Below are 10,716 nucleotides of genomic sequence, written 5' to 3' on the forward strand. Positions count from 1 at the left end.
ATATGTAGACATCTTCGACGTCTTCTAGGGGCAGAGGTGCCAGACAGACGATGTTCCATGTGTTCCAAGAGTCCATCGTGTATCCAGCAGCAAAAGTCCCGTCCGGACATGTCGGCTCTCCCGAACCAGCATTCCCTCGTGAAAGGATCGTATCAATTGCGTTGAGGGACCAGCTTATCAATTCCATAATTTAGGATTCGAGAAGCTTCACCAGCAGAAGGAAAAATAGAGACGAGACGGGAGAGGCACACAGACACAGCAGAGAGAGGAAAAAATGCAACCGCCTCCAGCGAGAGTCAGAGAGAGAAATGTTATCTATATTCTATTGTGAATAAAATATAAGTTTATGAGATTTGTAAATTATTGCATTCCTTTTTTATTCACAATTTGTACAGTGTCCCAACTTTTTTGGAATCGGGTTTGTATAAAGAAAAGAGCCATGGGCCTAAAACAGAGCCTTGCGGGCCACCAAACTTTACCTTAGTATGTGAAGATAAGTCACCATTTACATCTACAAACTGATAATGATCAGTCAAATAAGACCTGAGCCAGGAAAGGGCCGTTCCCTTAATGCCTACTACATTTTCTAGTCTATCAAGGAGAATAGTATGATCAATGGTATCAAACGCTGCACTAAAGTCATGCAGCACAAGCAAGGAGATGCAACCCTGATCAGAGGCCAGTAGTAAGTCATTTACCACTTTAACCAGTGCTGTCTCTGTGCTATGATGAGGCCTAAACCCTGACTGAGGATGACCATAGCTGCTGTGCTACAACCTTTTCTAGGATCTTGGAGATAAAGGGGAGGTTTGATATTGGTCTATAGTTAGACAGCTGACAGGGGTCAAGGTCAGGTTTTTTAATCAAGGGCTTGATAACTGCTAGTTTAAAAGATTTAGGTACATAGCCAATGCTAAGGGAAGAATTGATTATCTTTAAAAGAGGTTTGATTGTTTCAGGAATTATCTGTTTGAAGAAACAAGTAGGTAAAGGATCTAGTATACAGGCTGATGATTTTGATGATGAAATTAGTGAAATTAGTTCGGCCTCTTCAAGGGGAGTAAAACATTGTAATTGTTGATCTGATGTTATTATATTATTATCTACAGGGTTAGTTATAAAACTGTCCAGTTTTATATTAATAGTCTGAATTTTTTGCCAGATATTTTCAATTTTACCACTGAAAAATTTCATGAAGTCATCATTGCTATATAATGATTGTGTGCATGTTTCTGTTGTAGTCTTATTCTTAGTTAATTTTGCTACAGTATTAAATAAGAATCTAGGATTATTTTTGTTATCTTCAATTAGGGTGGAGAGATACATTGATCTAGCAGCACTAAGAGCTTTCTTATAGCTCAAAAGGCTCTCCTTCCATGCTATTTGAAATACTACCGATTTAGTTTGACGCCATTTACGTTCTAGTTTTCAAGTTTTCTGTTTTAAAGTTTGTGTGTGATCGCTATACCAGGGTGCTAGCTTTTTCTCCCTAATTATTTTTGAGTGGAGCTACCTTATTTAGCGAGTTGCAGAACGTTGATTCTAAGCATACAGTTGCCTGGTCAAGTTCTCTGGGATCAGATGGTGATCCAATCATGGTAAAACTCTGTGCAGTTATTGACGTGCAAGTACGTTTGACACGGTGACGTGGCAAGGTGCATATATTATGATTGAGACACATTTTAAATGAGATGAGGTAATGATCTGAGATAGCTTCAGACTGTGGAAATGAGACTATATTTTCTATATTTAATCCGAATGTTAGTATTAAATCAAGAGTGTGAGCACCACTATGAGTTGGTCCTATTACATTCTGATTAACCCCTACTGAATCAAGAATGGACACATCTGCTGTTCTCAGAGGGTCTTCTGGATTATCAAAATGAATATTAAAGTCCCAACAATTAATGCTTTTTCTAAAGAAACAACCAGGTTAGAGATGAAATCCGCAAATTCACATAGGAATTCCGAATATGGCCCTGGGGGTCTGTAAATAATAATTACTGGAATCACCTGGGTAGACTTATTTTTAGTGGCTACGTATGTTATGTTAGTATAAAGAACTTCAAATGCGTTGAATTTATGACTTGGTTTTTGTGTGATGCCTAGATTATCATTATAGATGACTGCGACGCCTTCTCCTTTGCCAGTTAGACGGGGCTGATATATGTAACTGTACCCGGGAGGACTAGCTTCATTTAATGCTACAAAGTCGTTTGGTTTAATCCACTTTTCTGTTAAACACAGCACATCAAACTCCTGATCAGTAATGCTTTCATTAACAACAAGCGCTTTAGACGTAAGAGATCTAATATTCAACAGTCCTAGCTTCAGATCAACGGTGCTGGCTATGCATTCGGTTTGATTTAATTTTATGTTAATTAGGTTACTAAAACAAACAGTCTGAGTATGTCTATAATTTTGTTTAGCTCGGGGAAGAGACACAATCTCAATACGGTGGAACCTAAGTAACGACTCAGTGCACCTAGCAGACGGTCGGTTTAGCCTGCCTGTCTGCTCCCTGGCCTTGGCCCTGGATTGTCACCGATTAACTAGTCCTGTTCTGAGGCTATGTGCTATGCTGCAAGAAATGAGAGCAGCACCTTCCCTAGTGTGATGGACACCGTCCCGCCTTAACAGGTCAGCCTTGCCCTCAAAGATAGTCCAATTATCTATAAAGCCCACATTGTTTTCGGAGCACCACCTGGACATCCAGCAGTTCAGCGACCATAACCTGCTGTAAGCTACATCGCTACGCCGTATTGGGATGGGGCCAGAGCATATTACAGCATCGGACATCGCCTTCACTAATTTACACACCTCTACCATGTCACTCTTAGTAACCTCAGACTGACGAAGGCATATATCATTAGCTCCTACATGAATAACTATCTTTGAAAACCTGTGCTTGCCTAAGACCCTAAGATTACCTGCTATGTCCGGCACCCTGGCTCCCGGTATACACCTAACTAAAGCTGCTGGTGTCCCTAAAGGCCTAGCTAAGTTCATGTGCCGCAAGATAGAGTTACCTATAATGAGGGCTCTTTCAGGTTTCTCAGTGTGTGCTTCACTGAGGAGAGCAAACCTGTTGGAAACGTGAAGCGGAGAGGAGTGGTACTCCCGAGGGCAAGCCTTAGCGTTAGCTTTGGCTTTGCGATTATGCCGCCAAGTCGTCACCCTTTCGCCCCGCTGTAAAGGCTCTAATGCCAGAGTTGGGGTATTACTAACTCCGCCTAAGGCATCCAGACTTTCCCCTACAGAAACTACGCTGCTCTCACTCTCACTAACCCTCTCTCTAGAGACTGGATGCGCACCTCTAATGCTCTGTCAGAGAGCTAACTAACATGCGTTTATCACAAATAAAGCTATTACTAACAACGGAGGAAGAGTGACTACACATTGCTACACACTGCACTCAACACACTGAACAAGCTGAATGTTAGACATGTTGTTTAACGCACCTTAGTCGAAGATTTGTTGATGTTATTTTAGATGGCGTGGATCCGGTGTGGATGGCCTCCGCTCGCTGTCTTGACAAAATACAAAAGCGCTCTTCGAGAGAAAGAAAAATGAAAATATGGTAGAAGAGAACGTGAAAAATACAACAGATGAAAACTATAGCGCAAAATTATTGATTGAAAAAAAAAAAGAAACAGTATAGTTAAGACGCTGACGCAGGCTAGAAACTCCCGGCAAAACAATTCGAAAAAAGTCATCAGGTTTGTCTAGATTACATTCATCTTTTTTGTTTATAACCACTCCTGCATTACTTTGGCCTTGTGTTTGGGACCACTGTTCTGCTGAAAGGTGAAGTTTCTTCCAAGCTTTAGTTTTTTTTTTTTTTTGTTAAGAAGACTGAACAGGTTCTCCTGTAATTCAGTTTTCACAAGACGACCAGGTTCTGTGTGCCCACAGAGTATGATGCTGCCACCACCATACTTCACTGTAGGGATGGTGTTAATTGAGTTATGGTCTGCATTAAGTTTGCACCAAACATAGCACTTTGGAACTTCCCCAAATACAGTATCTTGATTTTGGTCTCATGACACCTAAAAAAAACACATCTTCACTGGCTCACTATTGTGCTTTCATGTGGCTGTTCTTGGGCAATGGTTTCCTTCTAGCCACCCTCCTCAATGCAGTCCTCAATTATGGAGAGCTCTTGAAATGGTTGTCTGGTGCGCCTTCACTCCACTCTCAGTTACTGTACTCTGTAACTGCTTCAGGGTGACTGTTGGCCTCACTGTGGCCTCGTCTAAGTAGTGCTTGGGCAGTGTGATGCAGCTTCCACTTCCTCATTATTGATCCAACAGTGCTTACTGGGATGTCCAACCTCTTAGATATAATTTTATGCCCTATCCCCAAGTTATGAAATTCTATTACCCTATCATTAATTTCCTTAGAATGCTCCTTAGTGTTCATTTTCACTTTTTTCCTTCATACTGACAGTATCTTTAATAACAATTCAACTGAGGCTCCCCTTTATCTCCAAGGTCCTAGTGTAGCACAGCAGCTGTGCTCATACTTACATAGGAATAACATTCATGAAATGTATCAGTCAGGATTTAGCTCTCATCATAGCACAGAGACAGCACTGGTTAAAGTGGTAAATGACTTACTACTGGCCTCTGATCAGGGTTGTGTCTCCTTGCTTGTGCTGCTTGACCTTAGTGCAGCTTTTGATACCATTGATCATGCTATTCTCCTTGATAGACTGAAAAATGTAGTAGGCATTAAGGGAACGGCCCTTTCCTGGCTCAGGTCTTATTTGACTGATCGTTATCAGTTTGTAAATGTAAATGGTGACTTCTCTTCTCATACTAAAGTAAAGTTTGGTGTCCTGCTCTGTTTTAGGCCCACTGCTCTTTTCTTTATATATGCTACTTCTGGGCAGAATTATCCGTAAACATGGTTTTTAGCTTCCACTGTTATGCTGATGACACACAGTTGTATGGTTCAGCAAAGCGAGATGACAGACACCAGCTTAATAAGGTTGAGGAATGTGTAAAAGACATTAGAAACTGGATGTTTATTAACTTTCTCTTATGTAATTCTGACAAGACAGAAGTACCTGTACAGAAGTAAGCTTTCTGATTACATAATAACTCTGGATGGCCTTTCTGTTTCATCGTGTGCAGCAGTAAAAGACCTTGGTGTGATTACAGACTCTAGTCTTTCTTTTGAAGCTCAGGTAGATAATATCACTAGGGTTGCTTTCTTTCCTCTCAGAAATGTTGCTAAAATAAGAAATATATTGTCACTACATGATGCAGAAAAATTAGTTCATGCTTTTGTTACCTCTAGGTTGGATTATTGTAATGCCTTACTGTCTCGATGTTCCAGTAGATGCATAAACAAGCTCCAGTTAGTCCAGAATGCAGCAGCAAGAGTCCTTACTAGAACCAGAAGATATGACCACATCACCCCTATCTTATCCACACTGCATTGGCACCACCTGGACCACCTGGCTGGACCAATCACTATGGTGACTTCATTACACCCATCTTGAGCATGGCCGTGAGCTCCTCCTGCAACACCTGTTTTTTGTGTTTTGGCAAACAGTAATATCGTCTGCATACCACCACCCCTGTGGGCGTCTCAGTGTGGTGTTTTGTCAGATTATTGCAGAAAGTTAGTGGCCAAAACTGTCAGAAAACTGTCAGAAAAAATGTCATAAATCTACTCCTGCAGCTTGGCAACCTCTGTGATTTGGGACGGAGAGAATTGGTCTACATAGGGGACCAGAATGGATTGAGCTATACGATTAAGATTCACTTCCAGTCCCAGCTCCTCCTTCTCGAGAACCATTGTTGCCAAAGCCACAGGGACAGCCTCTGTCCATGGTTTGAGGAGACAGAGATGGTATATTTGCAGTGCCCTGCCTCAATCTATTTACCTTACTTCATAGTCGAAATCCCTGACTCATTATTTGACCTCAAATGGCCCATGCCACTTTTGCGAGTAAAATTGCACTTTATCTCCCGGTGAAAGATCCCGCCTTTTAAACAGCTGGGATTGATTGTGCCTGTAGCAAATTCTCGTGTGTTGGTTAATGTGTGGAGTTTTGCTCTCAGGTCAAGATATACTGAATTTCACTTTTACTTTGTGAAAGTCCTTCCACCCATTTTCTCAAGATGACTTCTAAGATGCCGCAGGGCTTGTGCCCATATAGCAATTCAAATGGAGTGAAGTCTGTGGAGGCTTACGGGACCACTAGTACTGCAAATAATAGGGCTCGAGCCACTTATCCCAATTCTAATCATTATTGTGTAACTCATATCTTTCGATCATATTTTTTGACCAGGTCTTTTGTTTGCAGATTGTAAACGCTGGTATGAATCAATTTAATTCCTAATAGTTCATACAGTTCTTGAAGTGCATGTGACATAAATGTGGTGCCTTGATCAATCAGAATCTCTTTTGGGATTCCAAATCTGGAGATTATTTTGAAGATTGCCACCTCAACATGCATGCTGAGATTTTGCAAAGAGGCAAGGTTTCCATGTATATTCTACTATAACTAATACAAAGTGAAGCCCTCATGCACTCCATTCTAATGGCCCAATGAGGTCTATCCCAATTCTTTAGCATGGGACCTTGATTAATGGAAGGAGTTCAGTGGTGCTTTTGTGGTGGTTGGTGGATTCATCAGCTGACATTCGTGACATGCCACACACCCATACCACCAACAGCATACATTCCAATGATGCCAGAAAAATTGTTCCCCCAAGCCAACTCTGTTCACGTCCCACATTGTGCTACTCTATTACGGGACTGATCCACACAAATTCCCCTTAACAATGTTGGAAAGTCTGGCCAGTTTGTCTGCAAAATCAGTGGATGGGTGAGGCGAGGACTATCTACTGCCTCTATTCTATGTTTTTGTCCCCGGAGTTGAATGACAGGCAATAGTATATATTCATTCTCATCCCCATGCATACACCTCATCTTCACCCAGCGTGCTCTATCCAGTGCCTCACCTTGAACCAAGTGTTTGTGAATTGAGGTTTGATTACACCCCAAATCCACCAACATCATGTATGTACGCCCTGGAATTACCACAGTATTCCAGTATACACAGTACTCCTCCAAACCACTGGAAATTACAATTTTATAAATTACAGTAATTACAAATTACAAATGAACTATAAACTACTAGGAGAATAACAGAAACAACAGAAACTTGAGTAAACATGCAGCATCTTTATGCTTCCTCTGTAATGAAAGTGGAATCTGGTTCTGCCAGGGAGTCAGAATCCGGCACAACACGTTGTATTGGCTAGGAGAGAAAAAAAAAAAAACAAAACGAAACAGTTTAATCCCTTTCTAATGATCATCGCCATATTTGTAAATTGTTAGATTCTACACTTCTTTGTAGGCGTATATAATCTTTTTAGGTCAAAATCTCCCTTTTTCTTTTTGGCTGAAAAACGAAAGAGCCGTTTTTTTTTTTTTTTTTACCATTTTCATGCCAAAATATTTTGGTGGCATCCCTAATAATTAACTGACGTTACCTTTATATGTGTTTAATGTTAGCAAAGTCAAACACGTTGAAAAATTTTATTTCAATTTAATGAACTCAAAATAGTCTCCATGTACCATGACAGAAAGCGAGTGCACCCTGTGAGTTAAAATCATGTGGGATTGGGAGAAAGGGGCGGGGCTTCCAGGCAGTGTCAGTTAATGTCAAAGAGTTGAAAATATCACACAGATCACTCCAGATTAATGTTTATTGGGGAGAAAAAGACTGCTGCATATTTTTGAGTGATTTGTACTTGTACAAGTGTACGCTGATGTTAAACTGCAGAGCTTCTACGCAAAATGTATAAAGGTTGGCATGAGTGGTAATATAATATAATGGAAGTAAATGACACTAGATATGGTGGCAGTGTAATATTGTGTGGGGGCAATAAAATCATTATATTGCACACACCTAATGCACAGATTTAATATAATATTTAAAATTTTGCATATTTATTGCACCAGTTTATTTACTTTCATTGATAACAGTGTAGCCTAAAAAAGTATTTAAAGCTGGAAATATAATTTGAAGTCTGTGTGTAGCTGTTAACTGAAGTGCAGTTTAGAGCATTCTTTGCTGTACAAATAAATCAGTGTTAAAATAGCAATGCCCTGATATATTGCTTTGAATATGGACAAGTCAAGTAGTCGACATCTTTTTTTAAATTACTGGTCAACTAGTAAAAATTTGTAGTCATGCATCCCCTAGCGTGTGTGTCTGCCACTGGTCTCCAGTGTGTGTTTGTTTTATCTCTGCTGTTTTAAGGCCTGATTGAATGACCAAATCCTGTGATTAACTGGATAAATAATGTCTGTCAATTGAATTACATAACTCGGTGGGGTAACGGCTGTGGAGCGCTATAACTACTTGATTTAGGACCAGACCACAGAAGACTATAATCGCTTCTGGTGAGAGTGGTAACAACAGTGGAAAAGAAGGGGAAAGAATCACTCTGACAACCAGGTAAGGTTGAAAACACAAAAAATGTGTATTATTATTATTGCAACTTTGTGAAAAGATGATAAGGGTCAAATAAATTAAAAAGTTCTGTGTTTTCTTGTTTCAGGTCAAAAAGGATTCTGGTTTCCCAGGTAAGTATTTGTTTTTTTTTTTCTTTGGCATTCACACTGGTTTAATATTTCTGTTGTCCAAGATCTTATGTACAGTGTCCCAAATTTAAGATCAGTGTTTCGATCAGTTCCACAGAATTATTAAGAGCCCATCATTCCTCAGATGAATTGTGGTCAAAGTTCACAGAATCCAAGGAAACCAAGAAAGTAGTGTCTTGATCCAGTTTATGGCTTAATTGGGCCAATAGGGAGAACACAATAAACAATCAGGAAAATTGTTTGTCCTACCGATATTGATTGACACACTTGACACTTTCTTTCAATTTCACCAGGAAGGATCCAGCTGATTGGCTTGCCAGTCCAAGCATTGCACCAGTACCAGGATACCCGCAAGGCAAGGACAGTTCTCCAGATACTCGAAGGAACTCTCTCTCGATTGAGGAAGAAGGAAGATGAAAGGAGAAAGCAATGATAGGAAGGGAAAGTCAAATATCAACTCACAACTGCATAACATTCAACTTACAACTCATTAAACATTTCACTGACACATGCAACAATACCAATGTAACATATAACTCTTGAATAAACATATATGACATAAAAAAAAATCACATTTCCACTGGTGTATTACCAATATATGTATATATAATAATTTCCATTAAAATAATTGACTTTCAACTTCAACACGTTGTTCGTCTAATCACTTTAGGGTTTTCTAAATTTTCTGAGCAACACGTGTGACCTAGCCCATGTGCGGCCAATACGCTCAATGCACCTATGGTATTAGCAAAACTAGGTACATGTGGCAGCATAAGTTGCAACAAAATGAAGAAACTTTAGCTAGTATGCACATTTAGTCCAATAATACCGTTACTAAACACATTTTGTTTGAGTTAAACACAGTATTAAAACACACTTTTCTCTTACATGGCACCAAATCCTTATCGTTTATTAACGAACAGCAGTTATACTGTCAGTATACATATATTTCAACACATATATTTCACTCTCTAAGTGTGTATATATATATATATATATATATATATATATATATATATATATATATATATATATATACATATATATATATATATACAGTGGATATAAAAAGTCTACACACCCCTGTTAAAATGCCAGGTTTCTGGTGATGTAAATGAGACCAAGATAAATCATTTCAGAACTTTTTCCAACTTTAATGTGACCTATAACCTGTACAACTCATCTGAAAAACAAACTGAAATCTTTTAGGGGGGAGTAAAAATAAAAAAACAAAATAATGTGGTTGCATAAGTGTGCACACCCTCTTATAACTGGGGATGTGGCTGTGTTCAGAATTAAGCAATCACATTCAAACTCATGTTAAACAGGAGTCAGTACACACCTGCCATCATTTAAAGTGCCTCTGATTAACCCCAAATAAAGTTCAGCTGTTCTAGTAGGCTTTTCCTGACATTTTCTTAGTCGCATCTTACAGCAAAAGCCATGGTCCACAGAAAGCTTCCACAGCATCAGCATCACAGGATCTGATTATTAAAAGATATCAGTCAGGAGAAGGGTACAAAAGAATTTCCAAGGCATTAGATATACCGTGGAACACAGTGAAGACCATCATCATCAAGTGAAGAAAATGTGGCGCAACAGCGACATTACCAAGAACTGGAAGTCCCTCCAAAATTGATGAAAAGACAAGAAGAAAACTGGTCAGGGAGGCTGCCAAGAGGCCTACAGCAACATTAAAGGAGCTGAAGGAATTTCTGGCAAGTACTGGCTGTGTAGTACCTGTGACAACAATCTCCCGTATTCTTCACATGACTGGGCTATGGGGTAGGGTGGCAAGATGGAAGCCTTTTCTTACAAAGAAAAACATCCAAGCCTGGCTAAATTTTGCAAAAACACATTTGAAGTCTCCCAAAAGCATGTGGGAAAATGTGTTATGGTCTGATGAAACCAAGATTGAACTTTTTGGCCATAATTCCAAAAAGTATGTTTGGTGCAAAAAGAACACTGCACATCACCAGAAGAACACCATACCCACAGTGAAGCATGGTGTTGGCAGCATCATGTTTTGGGGCTGTTTTTCTTCAGCTGGAACTGGGGCCTTAGTCAAGGTGGAGGAAATTATGA

The 10,716-nt window shown here is 39.6% G+C and overlaps 1 long non-coding RNA gene across 1 annotated transcript; it reads left to right on the forward strand.

Moving 5' to 3' along the window:
* Nucleotides 1-675: 675 nt before the first annotated feature.
* LOC113541116 (uncharacterized) lies at nt 676-9,566 on the forward strand. The gene is made up of 3 exons (XR_003404149.3): nt 676-8,485; nt 8,589-8,613; nt 8,925-9,566. It is a non-coding gene; the product is annotated as an uncharacterized LOC113541116 (long non-coding RNA).
* The last annotated feature ends 1,150 nt before the right edge of the window (nt 9,567-10,716 follow it).

This window comes from Pangasianodon hypophthalmus, chromosome 22 (genome assembly GCF_027358585.1).
Source record: "Pangasianodon hypophthalmus isolate fPanHyp1 chromosome 22, fPanHyp1.pri, whole genome shotgun sequence".
Taxonomy (NCBI): Eukaryota; Metazoa; Chordata; class Actinopteri; order Siluriformes; family Pangasiidae; genus Pangasianodon; species Pangasianodon hypophthalmus.